Raw genomic sequence first — 21,819 nt, 5'->3', positions numbered from 1 at the left:
CTAGGGGCTGTTCCTTTGGGCGATCCACATTCTTTCTCCCAGATTTCTTCCCCATGGTGTATCGATGTATAGACAGGCTGTCTATTGCAGCGCTCTTTGTAGAGGGTAGCGTTTCTACTGTCGGACGCTCGAAGGGACCTTCTTAGGGTCGTCTGCGTACACAAAATTTGTTTTATATTCAGGTCCTCTGCCAACAGACGGCCAGAGAAATCCTGCCGGCTACGCCAGTGTCGCAGTAGGGGGCAGTAGTGCTCCCTTGAACCCTCAGGTACCACGCCAAACACCTTGTAAAATTGCCACAATGATTATATTTATTATAACAATGTGCACTAAGCACCCTCCACTCCACACTATTCATAAACCACAATACAATAATCAATCAATAATCCTCCACTCCCAGACGCGTTGCCCTCCTACCACCCAGCTCAGCTCACTGTCTGGGAGTTCCCAGAGTCCTTTTATTCCCCCTGACCCGGAAGTCTTTCTGCCCAACAGTTCCACAAGTCCTTATCCCTTCCGGGTCAGGGTAAACAGTACTTTTCTTCACCCCGGAAGCCCGTCGCTCTTCCTGTGACGAACTTCCGGGTCATGGTGCCCAAATGAGTCCATTGGTCTCCCGACAGCGACTCCCAGTGGCCCCCAAGGTATCCAGCAGGGCTGTGTATAAAAACTAAATAGTCCATGAGGCCCTGCTGGAATTCGGGGCCCGTATATGCTCTCAGGAGAGCTCCTCCTAGCGGCCAGGGGGTGAGGGCCGGAGTAAAATGCCGGCAATCCACCACAAGTTCTAAATAACTCTAATTAAACATATTATTGTTGTTTACTTTTTAAAAACTGCAATATTGCTTATAAAATGAAACTCCCATCAAACAATTAACCTATTTAGTAGTGTTATATTAATTTATTGTTATATTTGTGTTTACACATTTTTTAAGTTAAATTCATATTTTTTTTACATAATATCTGTAGTTACAATCTAGTTTTCTTTATCATCATAAACCTACAATTCTGAACTAAATTTTCACAAAAAAAATGTACGTCTTTAGTCAATACAAAATGCATACACAAATGTGACTGTATCAATAAGTTCATAACCCATTTAAAACACGACTAAGATTACAAACAATATGTTACATAGTAAAACCATATTAAAGAGTAAAATGGCAATATTCCTACATTTTTTAAACTCTTATGTGACAGAAGAGGTCACACCATTGAATGGGGGTGCCATTTATAGCTTTTCCTAAAGCAGAAAATGAAATTGTCATTAAATATCAAACAGTGAACAGAATTTTAGTTAATAAAAAGTCTGGATTAGTGTAAGGCGTCCTAATTTGTAAAAAATGTAATGATTTACTGTATTTCATGAGATAGACATAAATAATATTATAGTTTAAATATTCTCAATTGTAACAGGAATTTGTCATTTTTTACCATTTGATAAAGGTTTTTCCCTAGCGAATAATGTTATATTTGTGAAATTCAGCAATCTCAAAATTGCATAAAACAGCACTCCACATGCCTATAAATACCAATCCTCATTTTATAACTTTTGTGAAAGGTAGTAACTTTGACGCCTCATATTCCATTGTGGTTGAATCTCTGGGGTTCAACTGATGTGGAATGACCAACTTCAACTTCTTCTAATCATTTGTGCTGTTGGTATACTCTTTATCATAACTGTGTTTTCATGAACAAAATATGGTCCAAAAATGGTCTAAATTGAGGGGGTTTCAAGTCTAGGGGACTAAAAACATTGGGTAACCCCAAAAATCTCAACATTATGCCCAACTAGACTTTAAGACAAATCAAATGCTGCATCATATATGGGGATTTTCTAATACCAAGCCAGGCAAAAAAAATCTGAAATGATTTCAAAGCATTCATAAGTAATTCTTATTAACACAATAAAACCTAACTTTTAAATGTGCTAAACCCCCACACACTCTTATATTTCTATCAAAGTTTAGTAAAGTGCAACATCAGCTGAGCAAAACTGGCAAGAAGTTGGAAGACAAAAAAGCTGAGGAGCAACAGAGAGATAAAGTCAAGGGACAGGGCATTATGTGCACAGCTTGTGCTTTTATGTTAGTCAGAGTACTATACTACTCACATTACAGATCTATGTATAGGGAATGTTATGTGTGCATGCACTGAAGGTGTAAGGATGTGTTGGTGTCTGGCAGATTGTGGTGGGCCAGTCTGAAAAACACCCACAGGTGTTTTCTGCAGTGCACCCTCTCTGAGCAAATTAACTAATTACTTCAAATCCAGAAAAAGGCACTGTCCTTAAAACTCACTGCAGTAAAAATTATCCCTAGGTACCTGAAGATGTTTCCTACACCACCAGGCATTATTTCAGGGCCCAGAATATGGGAAAAGGCACTGTCCTTAAAAGTCACTATAGTAAAAAAAGACCCCCCAACCAAAGATTCAAAGGTACCAAATTTCTGAGTTCCAAAGTAGTCCATTGTCTCTCCTGAGAAAGTAGGATACAGTATATGTGCAAAATTGGGTTCAAAATTTGGGGCAAAGGCACTGTAGTAAAAATGATCCCCCAAGGCCAAGGAACTCCCTGGTGTTTCCTACCATGTACTCTGCCAGAGCAAATTAATTGAATGTACTGTATTTCAGGGCTCAAAAATCCAGTAAGGGGTGCTGTCGTTAAAACTCACTGCAGTAAAAAGGTGCTTCTTACCCTCCAAGAGACAAATTCATTTAATATATTTCAGGGTTCAGAAATAGGGGGTGTCCTTTAAAGTCACTATAGGTTGACTTAAACTACCTAAACCACATTATTTACTTAATATACTTAAATTATAGTAAAAAAGAGCCATCCCGTGGTCCAAATTTCAGTACCAAAGTTGTCTATTGTCTCTCCTGAGAAAGTGGGATATGTGTTGTGTACAAAATTGGGCTCAACATCCAGGCAAAAGTATTTTCCTTAAAACTCACTGTAGCAAAAAGGACAACCCCCACATCCAAAGGTGTTTCTTACAGCATGCTCCTCCAGAGACATATTCATTTAATGCACTTCAGGGCTCTGAATCTGTGAAAAGTCAATATGGCAAAAAAGAACCCATGCTCCAACCTAAGGTGTCCCCCATGGTCAAAATTTTGGGTTCCAAAGTAGTCTATTGTCTCTTCCTGACAAAGTGGGATATATATGCCAAGGTTTGTTGAGAATGGAGCAAGGGTGTGGAGCTGTACTAAGAAGAAACACACATTGACACGTTTAGTTTACTATATACAGTATATGATGTATATAAAAGACTACAAACTATAAATATGTGTAATAATAATGGAAATAAGACTACAAAGGGGAGATGCCACCTGCTGCGCCACTCCGACAATCTTTTTTCTTTTTTTTTCCAAAACGATGAACTTCAAGCCATTGCACAGTACTGTCAGTTTTTTTACCAGTGCTGGTAAGTAATTAAAAAGACATGTAACTAAACTTACGTAACAAACCAACGCGGATGTAACGTGAACGTTAGCAGATTTTATTCCAGTGAGATGACAGCTCCGCCTTAGAATGGCATGCGTACCCGCGGAGGTGTACGTGGGCATTCATTTGTTGTACAGGCGCCACTAGGCACAGCCTTTCGCCCGACTTCGATTCGAACCGCGTTATGTGCGGCGACGCCTGCTCGGCTGCTGCTGCTGTTGTGCTGCAGCTAAAGTCACGTGGAAAGGCCCTTTAAGTTTCCATAGCGAGAGGCCTCTGCGTGTCACATGATGGCCGTGATATAATGAAACAGCAAGGAGAGGAAAAAAAGAGCGAAGTGTGTCCTGGGTTACAGAAACACTGAGAAACTACGCAGTATACTGCTAACATCCCGCACGCTTTGACGATGGGGAGACCCAACCGAGAGGAACACTAAGAGCGGCAACAACCCACGTTTAACCGCATCCTACGGAGGCTACCCTGGTTGGCGGTGTCTTCGGCATCCCGGGATTGCACCTGCTTTTAGCTGCTCTGCCTTTTAAATATTTTTTACACGGGAGTAAAACGCTTTGAGAACTACATTTGTATTTCTTGGTGGCAAAGAAGAGTGCTTGAGGAAAACGGGGAAACGTAAGTCGTATTATTTATAGCCTTCTAATAGCGGCGTTATTCTGGCAGTCAGCAGCCCAGCTTGCTGTCAGATTAGTACTTTTCAAAAATGATGATGCAAAATTTCCACCGATGAGCTTTCATCCTTCACATGCTTGTGTTTTATGTCGCTTGATCAGTGATTGTGATTCTCTGTATTTGTGTGTGTAATGAATAAAGCAAAACGCAATAAAATATCTTCAGTTAAGAGTTTTTTGGTTCGTTGCCACATGGCTCTGACACTCAAATGTTTTTTTTTCAATGTCCGCATTCCAGCTAATGTTGCGCAGATAAAATTCAAAGTTGAGGTAAACACAGGGGGTGCTGATGATCTGTTTACACCTAATAGGCGCATACAGTGGTCATTTCTGCGGTGAATCAAAGTGGGCAGCGGTCACTTGTGCTTTTCCATTTGTATAAAAATATCAATATATAAATGAACAGTGGCGATGCGTTTGCTTCACCGGCGCTTATGCCTCTGACGTTCCGCTGTAGTTTCACAGACAAGCCGCGGCACCTCGGCGAATTCGTGTACAGCTAGCGAAACATAAATGGATTATTACGGGACAAGTCGTATATTAATAAAAAACGAATCATGACCCATCTTACGAATCGCGATGTACAGAATTGTGCATTCAAACCACTCCACCACCAAACACTACCACTTATTAAAGTCACTACATATCCGTAGGGGCCGAATAACAGATACTTGTTTTATTTTGATTTCTTTGAAGCTCAGTATTTACACTGTGACATGTTTTTCATAATGTTGCTGACAAATAACCTAGAAAGTTTTATCGTAGACTGACATCGAAGCGTGTTATTTTTTCATGCGCATCAAACGTTTACACCAAGATTTAGGAAGCATATTTTGCTCACACTTGCTGTATTCGTTTCTACGCAAGCTGCGCCAACAGCGCAACACTTTTTAAAAAGCGGTTGTATATTTAATTAGAAGACATTCAAAGCAATAAGTTCAGCGAAAACAAAAATATAACAGAGTGCATTGTTTATATGTGTGTGTGTCCTAGATTTGAGTCTGCGAATTAAATTGTATCAGGGACAGTGTGGCAATAACAAACGACGTCACAGTCCACGTCTCTCTTGAAAGGTAATAAAAACAAGAACACCTGACCATGCGCGGGGGCGCGCTTGTTGATGGCGCGGTCCCATTCGAATGCGCGAGAGTCTCACACGGGGACGCGCCGGGTAGCTGCAGTAGCACGGCGCGAGGATAGGGGCAGGAGTGCTGTCTTATTTAAGTCTGCCCTGCGGTGAAATCTTTCACGAAGGTGTCAGCGCTTCTTCGTTGTGATTCACTGTAGGTAACGTTAGGCATCTATGCCGAAAATTATAGCCTTACATTTTGCGATTATAATAATGACATTTTTGAGGTACCCTCTACTGCTGTGCAAGTCAGAAGACTTTTTTGAAAATGCAGACTCGAGTACTGTGGTATCATAGCTAGTTTGTGTCGTGTAACGTGCATCCACGGGCCCAAACAGTACTGAGCATGCTCACTGCCTTGCTTTCCCAATTTAATCGCTCGTGAGTTTTTCTGTGCCCAGCGTAATGTGCAGATCCTGGTTAACTTTTGCTGCTATGACTTTCCCACATGAGTAACCTGAGAATTAAGAATATATGAATATATCCAGTTTTATAAAAAAAAACCACATGCCGTGCAGGGACATTCCCATAAGGTAACAACTGTAAACACCATTTAGAACATTACATTCTTGTAAATTAGGTGACTTTAAAAAAGGCGCAATGCAATAGTATTGTACACATTCCATCATTTAATATATTTCACATCAGAATATACTAGGAAATCAGTTAGGGACTAATAAAGGCCCCATCAGAAAATGTTCACAGCCTAAAATATAATCACATTTTCTTTTTTTGAATGAAAGTAAAAATGAATTGAAATAAAAAAAACAATAAATAGAAATAAAAACACATTAATTCTCCCAAATAATACAACAGAGTTGCCACAGTGTTGAATTCAGTATGAATTGCGAACAGTTCCACATGACCTTAATATTATCCAGCAGTTGTGTTCTTTGCTTAATGGTGTTGTCTTGTGGGGGCTGTCAATAATATCTGTTTATTTAAGTAACTCTGACAGTTGGGGGGGGTGGACGGGTGGATTTAAAAAGATGATTGCAGTCTTAAGGCCATATCACATTTGACGACTTTTCCAGCAATTTTCAGTCATACTCTTCATTTACGTAATCTTAGTGAGTCAGAGGCAGATGGCTGCACACTCCCATGAAGCAGTTATGTAGTCTGATGTACGCAGTGGATCACTCCCATCAAGTCTGCAACTTGCTTTGACAAAATCAAGCAGGTTTGATTTTGTCCTTAGTCATAGGGGCGGGTCCAGTGTGCATGACAGCTGACAACCAATGAATGCTCATCAGGAAGTACAGTGCATACAGTATAATGCAATGAGGAATAAGGAGCGCTTATGCTGTGGACCTCAAAAATGGAGGAGAAACTCGTCTGATGTCTCATGTTTCATGTACCATGACAGAATGGAAAAGCAACAAAGGGGTCGAGATTGTGACTAAGCTCTCTGTACCTGTTAATCATTTGTTCAGCACCAGCTCCAACAGGCAGTATTGGATTTCTCAAAAAAGGATGAGCACGGATGTGCTGGAAGGTCAGCACGTGACTGCTAAATGCAACATGCCCAGTGTTTTTCAGGCATTTAAATTGACATGGTCCAGGGACAATATTAGCAACAGCAGTTGGCAAGTCTCACATACTAACAACTAGAAGTTGTGTCATGCCACATCGGCTTTACCTAAAGGGTACATTTTTTTGAAAACAAAAGGTAGCCAGTGTGATAGAACAAGATGAAGGTGGAAGCATGAACAGTGGTAAAATGATACTCATCTGCCAATTTTTTTACTGTTTAGGACGTTTGTTTTAATGATTAACAAATTATGTTATACACCATGAAGTGAAATCGTGTTCTTCCATTTGAAACATGGTTAATCCAGTACAGGACATGGGGGTGAAGCCGGCCTTGGACATAAAGCAAGATCGTTTGCTGCATTCCTGTGCCTCGGAGCACATGGGAAATAAGAGTTTCTTATTGGGAAATGTCAAATAAATGACTGTGGCAATTCAGAGAAAACTGTGCTACCTAAATTGTGTCAATGATCTTTTTCCTCATTTAATAATGTAACATCAAAAATAAAAACTAGGTCTAGCAGAAATTATTTTTTTGTAGTCAAATTGTATTTGTAGCAATTTAGTACATGTTCAAACCATTTAGTTTGTTTTTTATTTTCCCCAAAAAAATGATATTCTGAGTAATGAATAAGTACCAACTTTATGTTTCACAGAACCAACTGGAAATTTACATGAATACAATTAACTGGGGAGGTGAGACATAAAATTGCTATAGTTTGTTAATATAGCATAACTCAGGATAGGTGGTAGTAAATCTCTTGTTATACTCACAAAAACATCAACTCTCTCTCACACATGTTGGGTCAAACATCTATTTCTAAAGTTACAGTTTCATGTAACATGCATGTGCTTTGGAGGAAAAGCTGGAGTATGCTGAAGAAAGAGAAAAAGAAACTCAGACTACAAGTGATGACAACAACCCAAAATAAAGTCTGACCCCTAAACTTTTTTTTAAAATGAAGTGTCCTTTTTGCATTCGTTTCAGCAGTGCAGTCTTGCTTATAGAAGTTTCAGTCTTGTCAGTTTTTTTCTTATTTTAAACATTAGGTGGAACATTTTAAATGAAAGTTACAATGAATTACCAGAGTTTTAGTTTCTACATGAAGACTGTAAATTTCATACTGGGATGTGAGTGAGTGCTTCTGAGAAATTAACTTCAGTGCATGCAGCTGACAACCAATGAATGCTCATCTGGAAGTACAGTGCATACAGTATAATGCAATGAGGAATAAGGATCGCTTAACTTAAGCGCTTAAGGATTTTCACTGCCACCAAATGTGGTTCTGCGGAGGAGCACTTTAAAAATACTTCATCTGTGTTGCAAGTGGTATGTGTAGTACGACTACCTTGTAATTTCTATTTACAATTTTTTGCCTTTATTCAAGAGAAATACCTAATCTCTGGCATCCAGTTTTACTATTTCCAGCACCCAGCTCTTGAAAAGAAGCCAGCCTAAGCTCAACCCCAGAACTTTTACAGGTGAGGAATATAGAAGGGGGAAGAGAGAACAGCAGGCATTAAAGTTATACATGGGGACTCATCTTTCACTGAGGCCCCTATATCACTAAATGTGCACTTAAGGAACAGGTACCCATTTTCAGAAAATTACTGAGTAGTAGTACTGATGCAGTGTTAGGATAAGTTTTAATTCTATCGAGGTAGAATTCCGTAAACTAAACCTGTGTCGTATAAGCTGTAATTATTTTAAAAAATGCTCTCTGTGGAGTCTTCTGTGTACAAAATTAAAAAAAAAAAATAATTGGGTGGACATATTCAGCAAAACCAAACAGCCTGTTGGAAAACTTGTTCCACTGTCTCATCAAAAGTATGCCTAAACGCTGTCTGGATATCTATTCACTTAAAAAATGTGAGTGGAGAGCTTGATATGAATTTTTAGGAACCTAAGAATGAAGAACATTTTAAGCATTTTTCTTTAACACAAAACCACCACACATTTTTTCAGTACTAAAACCATCAAGTCCTGCAACAAGTGACTACTGAATTCTTCTGTTCTCACTAATGTCCCATCAGCTTAGCATCCTGATAGAGCATCCACACTGATTTACTCTTAAGAACAGTAGACTGCCTAACATTAAGAAATAAAATGCTACTAAATAAAAAGAAATTTCTTCGCACATAGCTTTCTGTTTTCATACAGCTTATAATAAAAATGTTAACATAGCTTTTACCTAAAAAAAGCTTCTCAGATCATGCTAATGCTTGGTATAAAACCGTTTTACTATTTATTTGTAAAAAACAAAATAACATTTTAATTGTTTGGGCACATGAATGAAGTCAAATCTTTTTTCTGTCTGAAGATTTAAAAATGTATAACCATACTCACATATGTTAATTGTTTATTTTAATATAAACATTTGTAAATGGTCAGGTGATTACAGACACCTCACCAGTCAACAGGAATTCTTTCCAATTTCTTTGAACAGCTCCTGCACGCAAAGCGGTAATGTTCTTCTTCATTTTATTATGACTACATGTTCCAACCTGGCAGGGAGCGAGATGGTACCATTATTTGCTGTGACATGAGTGGGTTTCTTGTTTGACATTGCAGCTGTCCTCACTGTTGTGGTTTTTGCAACCCTGTCATACTAAAGTCCATAATAAACTGCTTTCTTTTTTACTCGTACATTGTGAATGCAAAATATGAACATTGATTGCAAGAGTAGCAGGTTGCAAAACTGCGTAGAGCCTCACCACCTGGTAAAGCACATCCACACCTAACTGTAAAATTGACAAAATATATAAATGTGACTGTTGTGTGTTTGTTACTTTCTAAAGTGAGCCGTTAAAATAAGAACTACAGTGAATAGCGAGCTACATACATTAACTTTGTGTGATTGTAGTCTATCAGATGTGTTTGGTTTCTTTTATCTGTCTTTGTCAGTGATGATGGTGTGATGCATGGTGCTTCACATCTCCTTTTTTCTCATGCAAACCGATGGAGGCTTGGTAGCGTGGACTTGACTCAGAATGTCTCTGCACAGGACTCACACCCAGGCTTCTTCTGTGTTGCACACTCTGATTCAGGCTCGGAATCGGGTGACAGATCACTTTCTAATTCAATGTTAATGTTAGACTACCTCTTTAGAGTCAGCAACGTCCAAGTCCATCTCTAAAACTTCAACGAAAACAAAAATATCACAGAGTGCATTGTTTATATGTGTGTGTGTGTCCTAGATTTGAGTCTGCAAATTAAATGGTATCAGGGACAGTGTAGCAGTAACAAACAACGTCACAGTCCACATCTCTCTTGAAAGGTAATAAACTGACATTCACTTTGCTTGGGCGGGTAAAACAGATTGCCATTGCGTACTTCTTTCTTGAAACAGATTGCCATTGTGTACTTCTTACTTGAAATTTTGTGAAATATTACAATAAAAAAAAAGGCAAAAAATCTTGTTTTCACAGTTACAGCTGCATGGTCATTTGCAGGACAGAAGCATAACACACTGATAAAATAATTAAAGATTTAAAAACACAACAATTAGCATTGGCCATGATACTTCTAAATGGATTAGGTCTTAATGCAACCCTCTGTGTTCAAGACTAAATATATTTAATTCCTGTAGCCACTTCAAAGTAGGACACACTGCTGTACTGTACTGTGAGTTTGAGTGATATGACAAAAGAGTACAGTCAGTAACCCCCCTTGGGGTGTTTTACTTTATGGATAGATTTTTTTAATATTATACATTAAGTATGTATGCAGCATAGCAAATCATTTTTAACGTGAGTAGAAATACTATACACAACACAAATGAACATGGACCACTAACATGTAAATAAAAGGGTACCTGTGCTGTGCAATCAATCAAGACTTAAAGTGACACCCAGCCATGTGTTGGTATTTACTGTTGCTAGTTCCTATTAGGGTTGAGCATACCTTGATTTTGATGTAGGAGTGGGTTGTTATGGACAAAAATCCATATCAGTTTATATTTAAAAATTCAAATGGTTTGGTAGATACTCCACAATTTATTTGTATATATTTTGAGACTGGAATGTGTTTTATGGTATGGTCTAAAACCCATGTTGGGTTATAATAAACAAAAAAATCAGATGGCTTTGGTAGGTACTGCATAATGTATTTGTATTTACTTTGAGACAGAAATATGTTTTTAACAAGTAAAATATGTATTAAAGATTATTGTGCACCAAGGCACACCTCTTTATCAGTGTAATTTCTTTTTAATGTTTTGCCTATCAAATAGTTTAGGTACTAGATACTGTATATTTTTCTTTGTCTCCCTGCTTCAAATTGTACAGCACTCTGGACAATATCTTTACATATCTTTAAAGGAGTAGGCTCACTTATTACATATAATTCAAGTACAAGTCTATACGCAAAGATATTACCTTTAAGAAGCGAATCTACTGACATAAAACATTTTTCCTGTTTCCTTTTGCATGTGCAATATTTTTAAAGGGGTAGACTCACTTATTACAAATTGAGAAGGGTCTGGCTGCAGACGTAAGCTGTGGAGCTCAATGCTAGACAGGAAACGTGTCCTCCATGCAAGCTCATTTTTGTTACTTTTTTGTTACATTATTTGAGTCAGCTAATAACCCCACAACCCTAATCTTAACTGTAGTCTAAGCATGCATATCATGGAAGATCACGATTTTGAGCATGGATGTCATGTGTTTCCTGACTAGTGTTACAGATTTTCAAGTGGACATCATATGTTTTCTGTCTAGCGTGGAGATACACACCTTCCAATATCAGTAGCCAAATACTCTTGCACAATCACAAAGAGGAGAAAACAAAAAGACACTACCTTTAAGACATAAATATACCAATGCAAAATTACATTTCCTATTTCCTTTTGTGACATATGTGTTTAAAAGTATTCACAAGCTCTTCAAAAGCAGCAGGAATGTCATCACATTGCACAAAACTTGAAGCTAACAATATTTTAACATACAAGGGATTAGTTGTTTTGTAAGTGTCCATTAATTGAATTCCTACACTTTTTTCTCCACTGTAGCTGCACAGCTTTGCTTTTCCTTTCAAGATGTGGTTTAGTTTCAAAGAATCACACTTTCATACACACACTGGTCAGAGATACAAAATCAGCTTTGTGTTACCTGTCTTAACATGCATCTCTTATATCTCATGGTAATTAAAGTCTATAAATTCTTTATCTCTCTAATACAATCAACATTTTTCCTGGCTGGAGTGCTTCTGTCTTTCAGATCTGTGTTGAAGCTAGCAGTCCTGCTGGTCCCCAGGGGAACAGTTCTTTTCTCATTTTTTGTTGTGTGACTTTGATTTTATGTGCTTTTACTGATGCGTCCTGATTTCATATTTTCAGTGCAACAACCAGAATTGAGCAGATTATTCCCAATTAGATTTTCAATATTATGTTGTAAAGTTTTAGAATGACAATTTTATATTGTACAAAATGCAGTTGTCCTCTGGATGAACTTATTTTTCATAGTTTTTGGATATTGATAGTAGATGTTAATATTTATTTAGATGTTTTTCATTTAAGGAATAAAAAATACTTTTTGTAGCTTACATTAAGTTACAGTTCTTAAGCAGTTTTTATTTGTGATGGGTGGAAACAATTTGTTTTTCCCATTGCAGTTATTTTGTTTTTTGCCCAAGTGGATCATAATGCAAACCATTTTATATATCTTAATTACCAAGTATGTGAACATTCTAGAAGGCCAAACAATAAAAAACATTTCAAAATTTACTCTGAAATAAATGAAATGAATTATTGCACAGTTGAACATTTTGGTTTTGGATGACCAACTACTAAATGAATGAACAGATCGTACCGTTCAGGATCAGGCTAGTTGATAGTTGAACAGTCTGCGTAAAACTGCCAGAGGTGCTGTGACAGGACAGCAAGGTAGGCAATTGCTTGGTGTCCCAAACCTGGAGGGGATCGCCCAAGGGCATCTGTTTACATAGGTGCTCATTGCACTGACAAATCCTTGAAGCATAGCATTGACACACTACAATAACACAGTCAGAAACCCCCTTAAGTTAGGGTTTCTAATCTCCATTGAGAAAGTGTTTGTGATGAACATTACCTTTTTAGTAATGCTAAAGGCATTCATAGCTGCTTTTGTAAAACATGAAGAGAATTTACAGTTTGGAAGCAAAAATTGGATCGACTTACCTTGTTTAGACAACTTTATTTCAATTTTTAAAATTTACTTTTATTATATTTTTTATTGTCTTTCTATTTTCTATGCTGATTTTGCATTTATTCTTTATAGTGTTTTATTTATATAATCTTTTTACACAAGATTAAAATAAAGGATTTGTGTTTATAAAATTCTCTATTAATTTAGACTTAGTAAGTAAGTAATGGAAATAAAATTTAACATGTTGGGACTCTGTGGAGGGTAAGTTAGAGTGCCCGAAAGTTTTTTGCTCAGGGCGCCTGAGTCCTTAGAGTTGCCACTGAAAATGTTACCATAGTTTAATGACTTTTATTTTTGCTTTAAAATAGGTGTTGACTGCCAATGCAGAATATGAACATGTATACCGTAGATCCCGTTATATAAGCCGAGAATTTCGTCCTAGATTTTTGGCTTGGAGTTTGGGGGTCGGTTTATACAACGAGTATCATTTCAGATTCAAGATTTCCAGCGCAGTGCCGGTTTTGCCGATGAATACGGAAGTAAATAATGATGAAACCACGGAGCCATCTTTCAGATGAAGTAACTTTGCATGCCGGTACTTTAAATTAAATAAAGAATTTATTCAAAAAAGTGTTTTAGTTGTTGATTTTATTAATAAAATTTATAATAAATTATCGGGAAGTTTAAAATAAAAATTTTTGTTTTGATATACGATCAACATCTTGCGTTACGACCCGGTGGCGGTCACGTGTATCCACTTGCGCGATTGTAAACAAACAACCGAGCGTGTTAGTAGCGTCAGTCGGAGCCCAGATACATGTGTTTGTGGATGTAAATTCGGTCATTGCAGTGATTTACCTATATATATATATATAATTCATTAAGACCATGCGAGCAAGACACATAATTGCTAAGGAAGGAAGAGAAGGTAAAGAAAGCGATCACAATCAAAACGAAGATGGAAATTGTGTGGAAATATGAGACTGCTGTTCATGTGAGCGATCTCGCTAATATGTACAGCATGTCGAAATCCACCATCTCGACAAGTTTACAAAGAAAAGATTTGCATAAGGAGGCTCCTTTTAAACAATAACCACCTTCCGTTTCATTCTCCTCCTCCTCCCTTCTTGCAGCCCAAAGATGTCAAATTAAATGGTGAGTACAGTATGAAATTGTGTTTCTAGAATAGAATGCCTTTTATTGTCACTATACACATCTACAATGAGATTAAAAGCAGCTCCTTCAGTGCAGAAAAAAAGTTCTGTATAGGGCTTGTATGGTTGTTTTTTTAGCCTTAGCATAACGCCGGATCTGCGGCCCCGCTTCCGCTTTCTTTCCCTCCTCCGTCTGTGTCATCTTCTAGACCCGACAACAATCCACGGAGAGCCCGCTGGTCTCGCTATGTTGTCTGGGATGTTGTGCGTGTGATGAAAAACACTCGAAACAGATGTCTGGCTCTGGACACCGATGTCTATAAGGTTCTGACGGGTGTTCACCGAACCGATCGTGCACAAACAAGGAAAAAAAAAGTACAAAAAAGTGCACTGAAAAGGAGAGCCCTGAGCTGCTGCGACCATGCGCACCGCCATGCTCCTAGCTTAATCTAGCATACTTCTGGTAGGCTAGGCACTTTTTATAACTTTTTGGTTAGCACATTAGAAAAATTATTGGTGTTTTGGTAAATTATGCACATTATACAACCCTTTTTTATTATAAAAAGGTTAAGTAAGTGTTGTAGTGGGAGGTTCGGAACACATTATGGGTTAGCCTTCGCGAAAGAATTAAGTTCGTAAGTCAAGGGTCCACTGTATTGCGTATTTAAGTTAATCAAATTTATAACGAGTCTCCGGGAATCCACCCGCCGATGGACCGTATTTGCGTATATAGTTTCAACACAAAGGTTTCATTTTACCAAACTTCTCCGCAATCACTTGCTGGTTTCCATCAAAAATGCCGGCAGACTCAAATTCTCGGCGATAAACATGATAAATATACCTGAACAGACACTTTTAAGGAAATTTAGAAAATTTTGCTTGGAGAAGGAGGTCAGCTTAAATACCGGTCATCGGCAAATACATGTAATTTAGTAGGTAGAGAAGGGGGTCGGCTAATATACCGAGTCGGCTTATATTCCGGGATCTACGGTACTTTATATGCTTCATTCTGTGCCTTCTAGACTTACTATATATTTTGTTTATATGTTTTTGTTAGTTTGTTTTGCTCCATCAATACCAATACTCTGCATTATTTCTTACACTTTTGTTTTTCCCAGTCAATACCATTGATTCTAGGTTTAAAATGAGTGGCCTTTTACATGCTTTGGGTCAAAAAATTGTTGCATTCAAAAGTAGTAGCTCAGTTTGCATGAAAACTTACCTGATGCATACATTATTAATTCTAATAGCACATTATGCTTACTTTGCTGCTGTGCATCGGCCTTGCTATAAAAATGGGTAACACTGGACAGAGTCAGGATATACAGTAATAATATAAGAATGCTTGTACAGCCGCTAAACACTCTACAATTTTTCCAAAGTGGAATGAGATGAACATAAATCAGTCCAACAACAACATTTATTTATATAGCACATTTTCATACAAACAATGTAGCTCAAAGTGCTTTACATGATGAAGAAAGAGAAAAAAGGCAAACTAAATAATGTCAATGCAGTGATAGGTTAAAGAGAATTTCACCAGTGTCATTACTCTTCATGACTGGCCTTCTTGGAGTCATTTTCCAAATGGACAATGGCCTACATCTCATGGCTACCATTTGTTAAGATTTTCTTTCTAATATCAACTCGTATTTCACAGCCAGCCATGTCTCCAGCATACATCATGTTAACATTTTTTAATATTTAAACATGATTAATTATGTAGGTAAGTCCATTAGGAATCTCAGCAGATAGTATAGCCCTATACACCTCATAATTCATCCTGGCACCTCTTCTCTATCCATCATTCTGGTGCATATTGATCTTAATTTCATTTGTCCAAAGAAAACTGTTCCAAAACTTGACTGTTTTTTAAAAATATTTTTTGGCAAAGTCATATCTGTCTTCCCAAAGCTTGAGGATTACCAGTGGTGTGCACATTGTAGTAAATCCTGTGTTTTTACTTTCACAAATACTTCTCTTGACTGTAGACACTGGCAATGATAGGGCTACCTCCCTGAGAGAGTTCTTGTTTTGGCCAAATGTTGTGAATTGTTTTTTCTTCACCAAGGAATGAATTCTATGATCATCCAGCATAGTAGTCTTCCATGGTTGTCCAGGCCTTCTGGTGTTGCTGAGCTCACCAGTGTGTTCCTTCTCTTTAAGAATCTACCAGATTGGCTGATCTGACCAATCCTGGAGTTTCTGCCATCTCTCAGATGGGTTTAGTTTGTTTTCTCAGCCTAATGAGATTCTCTGCATTTTACTTGCATGGACAGGTCTTTGGACCTCATATTGAGAGGTCACATTGATAGCTTCCAAATGCAAATTTCACATTTGGAATCAATTCCAGGCCTGATTAATAGTTAATGAAATAATGCGGGAACTGCTCTCACCTGGCTATGGAACAGATTGTCAGTCAAATGTTAACTTGTCACTGGAGAGGGGTTTTGCAGTCAAATGTGAATAATAAAGTATAAATCAGTCACTTTAAGCAGTAATAGACATATGCAACATTTGCAATGTTTTGGCTATACAGTAGTAGTAGGACACTTTAAAATGAATCTTTTTTCTTCGGCTTTGGAAGCACGGTAGGAACCAAACATGGATGCCAGTCCTTTGCAGGTTATACTCGGTAACACACACTTTTACTTCTAACTCAGAGACACCAGTTTGCATGGCCTGCACATCCTTACTTTGGGGAGTGAGAATATATTTTATTATAATAAAGACTGCTTTTGTCCGTCTTGTCTTGTCTTGTCCGTTGCGAGAGATGAACGTCTGAAGCGGAGCTCCGCTAGCAGCAGTGTTGTTTTTCATATTATCTTCTTATAATCCTGAGATATCCTGTATTTATCCAGCCTGAGGGTACTACTAAAGTATATGCAAGCATATATAAACATGGCCAACGAGAAAGGGGTTAAGAAAGAAATGACAGAAACGAAAACTTAGCCTACATCCAAGCTCAGTTTGGCAAGCCCAAGTTCAAGCGCAAGGTACAGCCTTTCAGAGACTGAACTGGATTAGATGAGTAAAAGCCCAGACTCCTCGGGACCACGGTCCGCTACATCGTCTCAGGCTGAGAGCAAAATGGGGAGCGAATGTACGAGTGTGAGTGACGCAGGTCACAGTAGCTCGCCGTTTGGAGAAGATCATCTGAAACTGGAAAAGGCCTTGCAATCCGCGCTTTCAACTACTCCACGCAAGCCGGGAACACCGGCTGCAATAGAGCCTACCGCCTCACCTACAGTGTACAAAAGCAGAATTGATCTGTCAGAACTGAAGGTGATGATCGCGGAGCTTATGCAAGAGATAAAGATATAAAGAAAAGCGAGAAGGCAAATGAGAAGGCAAGGGAAAAAGCAAATGAGAAGCTGCGACAGGAGCAGCTGCAGGATAATAAAGACTCGGAGAAACGCATATGTGTTCGCTTTGAAGCAGTCTTTAAAGATATGCTGGGTAAATTTGAAGAGCACATTCAGGAAACCTTGTTTAAACTGAGCACACTTGCTGATTAACTGGAGGATGTCAAGGAGACATTCAAGACTCGGATTGAAACAGCCAAAAATCTAGCTGCCAGTGCTGAAGAAAAAGCAACAACTGCCAACTCTGAATGCAAAAAACTCGGAGTCAGACTTGCTGCTTTGGAAGATGGAAACAGAAGGAATAATATTAGAATAGAAGGTCTACCGGAGAATCGAGAAAGTCCAATCAAAGTGAAATTCGCAGCTGAACTATTTTCTAAAATAATTGGAGAGGACTTTAAAGCAGATTCTGAGATAGCAGTGGCTTATCGCGTACGCGAATCAAATACTGTTAGACCTAGACCTTTTATTATTCGCTTCAAGAGATTATTATTTAATCTAGAGGTGATGGCAGACCTCAGACACAAGCAAGAGATTACAGTGATCCCTCTCTATATCGCGCTTCGACTTTCGCGGTTTTACTCCATCACGGATTTTAAATGTAGGCATATCTAAATATATATCATGGATTTTTCGCTGGATCGCGGATTTCTGCAGACAATGGGTCTTTTAATTTATGGTACATGCTTCCTCAGTTTGTTTGCCCAGTTGATTTCATACAAGGGACGCTATTGGTGGATGGCTTAGAAGCTACCCAATCAGAGCATGTATTACGTATTAACTAAAACTCCTCAATGATATACAATATGCGCGTGGTGCTTGATTGTTTGCTTTTCTATGTCTCTCTCACTCTCTCTGCCTGACGGAGGGGGTGTGAGCAGAGGGGCTGTTTGCACAGAGGCTGTTTGCCTAGAGGATACGGACACTCCTCTAAAAAATGCTGCTTTATCGCGTGCTTCGGCATACTTAAAAGCACAAAAGCACGTATTGATTTTTTGTTTGCTTTTCTTAGCGAGCGCTCTCTCTCTCTCTCTCTCTGAAATTCTATGCTCCTGATGCGCACACTCCTTTGAAGAGAAGATCTTTTTGCATTCTTTTAATTGTGAGAAAGAACTGTCATCTCTGTCTTGTCATGGAGCACAGTTTAAACTTTTGACTAAAGGGTGTTATTTCATGTCTAGAGGGCTCTAATAATGTTAACAGTGTGGAAGAGTTTATAAGGGCTTAAAATATATAAAAATAACCATACAAACATATGGTTTCTACTTTGCGGATTTTCATCTATCGCGGGGGGTTCTGGAACGCAAACCCCGTGATCGAGGAGGGATTACTATATATATGAAAATAACCACATTCGTATCTTCCCTGATTTCTCTCCAGCAACAGTTACTAAACGTGCAGCCTTCTATAACATCAAACAGCGGTTAAGGCAAGCCAATATCAAATACAGCCTCTTATATCCTGCCAAACTGAAAGTGGAATTGCAAGGTCAATTCTATGTCTTCGCCAGCAAAGAAGAAGCAGAAAAGGAATTAAGAAAGCTGATCCCGACAGTATTCTGAAACACAATAGTGAGTTGTAGCCTGTCATGACATGGCAAGGATAAATAACCTACGGCTTGATCTATTTGTTAAGATACGTTTTTTTTATAATTAAATATCCTTATTATTACTCGGACGCTATCTGTTTATGTTTTAATTACAGTTATAGACGTTATTTTTTCTCTACCCTAAAGGAGACTGTTTAACATCATACCCTTGGTTTATTGTTATTGATATTATTGCATTAAGACTTACTATGCTTACTCTGGACCACTTTCTAACACCACTCCCCGTGTTTATTATCCGGGTTTATTATCTTAATACATTAAGATTGCTGAAGATTATATATATTTTAGGTTCATAGTTTGTCAATGATTATATTTTAGGCATATAGTATTCAGACTTTATTGGCAATAGATATATCTGTTTTTTAATCCTAAAACGCCGCTGTGTGGGGGCTTGTTTTGCTTTGGACGCACTCTGTCTTTGGGTATGTCAGAGGACCGGGACTGTGTGAAGTGGGGTCCAGCCTCACGTGGGAAGGCAAGTATCAGCAGGCTGTATCTATATCTAATCTCTCTATCCTTTTAATCTTTATAATTATAACTACCAAAGTAACAATAAGCTGCATGGCAATAACTCATGGGGAAATAGGAAATTAAGGTTAAAGATGTCTCACTTCCAGTTAAGTCTATAAAATGACATCAGAAATTCAGAATCAATGTCTCCATGATGGGACAGTTAACTTTGTGAGCTGGAATGTTAAAGGCCTGAATCACAAATTAAAAAGAAAGAAAGTACTCTCTCGCCTAACAGGTTTAAACGCTAAAATAGTATTTTTACAGGAGACCCACTTACTAAGCAAGGATCAGTTCCGGCTGCAAAAGGACTGGACTGGCCAAATGTTCCATTCTAGCTTTACAAAGAAAACTAGAGATGTGGAAATTCTTATACAGTACATAGAACAGTCTCATTTGTAGCATCAGATGTAGTATTGGATCCTGAAGGGAGATGTGTGATGGTCATGGGCAACTTATCTAACTGTAAAATGATTTTGATAAATGCTTAAGCACCTAATGTCGATGATAAGGAATTTATACAAAATTTATTTGCATCCATTCCAAATGTGAACACTCATAAAATCATAATGGCTGGGGGCTTTAATTGTGTTTTAAATCCTCACTTAGACAGGACTACTATCACAGGGGGGACAACATCTAACACTGCAAAGATAATTACAAAGTTTATAACTGATCACAACCTATCAGACCACTGGAGATTTTTAAACCCAAACACAAGAACATATTCTTTCTGCTCACCAGTACATCATTGCTACTCAAGAATTGATTATTTCCTTATGGATAATATTTTCTTGCCTACGATTAAATCTTGCAAATACGATGCTATTGTTATTTCTGACCATGCGCCTCTGACCTTGGAGCTAAAGTCACCATGCCCCACACACTCATCTTGCAGATGGCGTCTCAACCCGCTTCTATTAGCAGACGAGAATTGTACAGAATTTATATTCAAACAAATCAGTTTCTTCCTAGAGACAAATACATCCTCAGAGATTTCTGCAGGAATACTCTGGGAAACTGTTAAGGCCTTCTTAAGAGGACAGATTATCTCGTATCTTTCCCACAGAAATAAATTAGAAACCAAGAAAGTAGCAGAGCTAAAAAGCGAAATTACTAGAATAGATGAAGAAAATGCCAGGCTCCCAAGCAAGGCTGTACAACAACAACAACATTTATTTATATAGCACATTTTCATACAAAAAAGTAGCTCAAAGTGCTTTACATAATGAAGAAAAATAAAAGACAAAATAAATTAAAATAAGACAACATTAGTTAACATAGAAAAAGAGTAAGATCCGATGGCCAGGGAGGACAGAAAAAAAAAAAACTGAAGAAAAAAATAAAATCTGCAGGGGTTCCAGGCCACGAGACCGCCCAGTCCCCTCTGGGCATTCTACCTTACATAAATGAAATAGTCCTCTTTGTACTTAGGGTTCTCACGGAAGGACTTGATGATAATGGTCTTGCAGACTTCTGACTTTTAATCCATCACTTTTGGAACATAACAGTGCTCTGAGTTGCGCCACCACCAAAAGGACACCGGGTAAAGAAACAGAAGAGAGAGTAGGGGTTAGTACAGATTTTAGAGCCACCATGAATAGTTATTATAATGAATTGGATATACAGAGTGATCAGGATTAAATTACAGTGAAGTTATGAGAAAGCCATGTTAAAATAATGTGTTTTCAGCAGTGTTTTAAAGTGCTCCACTGTATTAGCCTGGTGAATTCCTATTGGCAGGCTATTCCAGATTTTAGGTGCATAACAGCAGAAGGCCGCTTCACCACTTCTTTTAAGTTTTGCTCATGGAATTCTAAGGAGACACTCATTTGAGGATCCGAGGTTACGATTTGGAATATAAGATGTCAGACATTCCGATATATAAGATGGGGCAAGATTATTTAAGGCTTTGTAAACCGTAAGTAGAATTTTAAAGTCAATCCTGAATGACACAGGTAACCAGTGTAGTGACATCAAAACTGGAGAAATGTGCTCGGATTTTCTTTTCCTGGTTAGCATTCTAGCAGCTGCATTCTGCACTAGTTGCAAATGATTTATGTCTTTTTTGGGTATTCCTGAGAGGATTGCATTACAGTAATCTAGTCGACTGAAAACAAACGCGTTAACTAATTTCTCAGCATCTTTCAGTAATAATATGAGGTCTAATTTTTGCTGTGTTTCTTAAGTGAAAAAATGCTGTCCTAGTGATCTGATTAATATGCGATTTAAAATTCAGATTACAGTCAACAGTTACCCCTAAAC

General features: G+C 38.1%; 1 long non-coding RNA gene across 1 annotated transcript in view; it reads left to right on the top strand.

Moving 5' to 3' along the window:
- Positions 1–3,578: 3,578 nt before the first annotated feature.
- LOC120534090 overlaps positions 3,579–21,819 on the top strand; it is a 234,278-nt gene continuing 216,037 nt past the window's right edge. Inside the window, exon 1 of the long non-coding RNA XR_005634681.1 lies at positions 3,579–4,078. This is a non-coding gene — a long non-coding RNA (uncharacterized LOC120534090). The remainder of the gene's footprint in view (positions 4,079–21,819) is intronic.

The sequence above is a fragment of the Polypterus senegalus genome, chromosome 8, assembly GCF_016835505.1.
Source record: "Polypterus senegalus isolate Bchr_013 chromosome 8, ASM1683550v1, whole genome shotgun sequence".
Taxonomy (NCBI): Eukaryota; Metazoa; Chordata; class Cladistia; order Polypteriformes; family Polypteridae; genus Polypterus; species Polypterus senegalus.
This window is presented reverse-complemented; position numbering and strand designations above follow the sequence as displayed.